The following is a 370-nucleotide window of genomic DNA, read 5'->3' on the forward strand; positions in this document are numbered from 1 at the left end:
CCAGCCTCTGGCAGGGGAATCCCTGCCTTACACTCAGTGGATGCTGAACAGGCATCTGGAGGCTTAAATCATAACAGCCCGGGGAGATTGCTGGTTTATGTGAGGAGACAGCTCACGATCTTCAAAATTCGCTCTTTAAGCCCAAATCTGCGCCTTTCTCCCAGCTTCCACTTTAAGACCACAGACATGCATGGTTTTCCTTCACATCATCCCCTCAAATCCCCTCCTAAGCGAATCAAGAGCTACTTGTACAAGCGAGCATGTGAGAGCAAAGGCTTTCCTGGCAAGGGTTTTTCACATGAACAAGCCCATGAACCTCAGCTCAGGTGGTTGCATCTCCCGGGAGCCCCTCCTCAGCAGCATCGCTTCA

At 51.4% G+C, this 370-nt stretch overlaps 1 protein-coding gene across 1 annotated transcript in view; it reads right to left on the minus strand.

Moving 5' to 3' along the window:
• The window catches only part of GAA (glucosidase, alpha; acid), a 9,086-nt gene that overhangs the window by 5,581 nt on the left and 3,135 nt on the right, over positions 1-370 (minus strand). The window lies entirely within an intron of this gene.

Source organism: Apaloderma vittatum, unplaced genomic scaffold (assembly GCF_000703405.1).
Source record: "Apaloderma vittatum isolate BGI_N311 unplaced genomic scaffold, ASM70340v1 scaffold25706, whole genome shotgun sequence".
Classification (NCBI taxonomy): Eukaryota; Metazoa; Chordata; class Aves; order Trogoniformes; family Trogonidae; genus Apaloderma; species Apaloderma vittatum.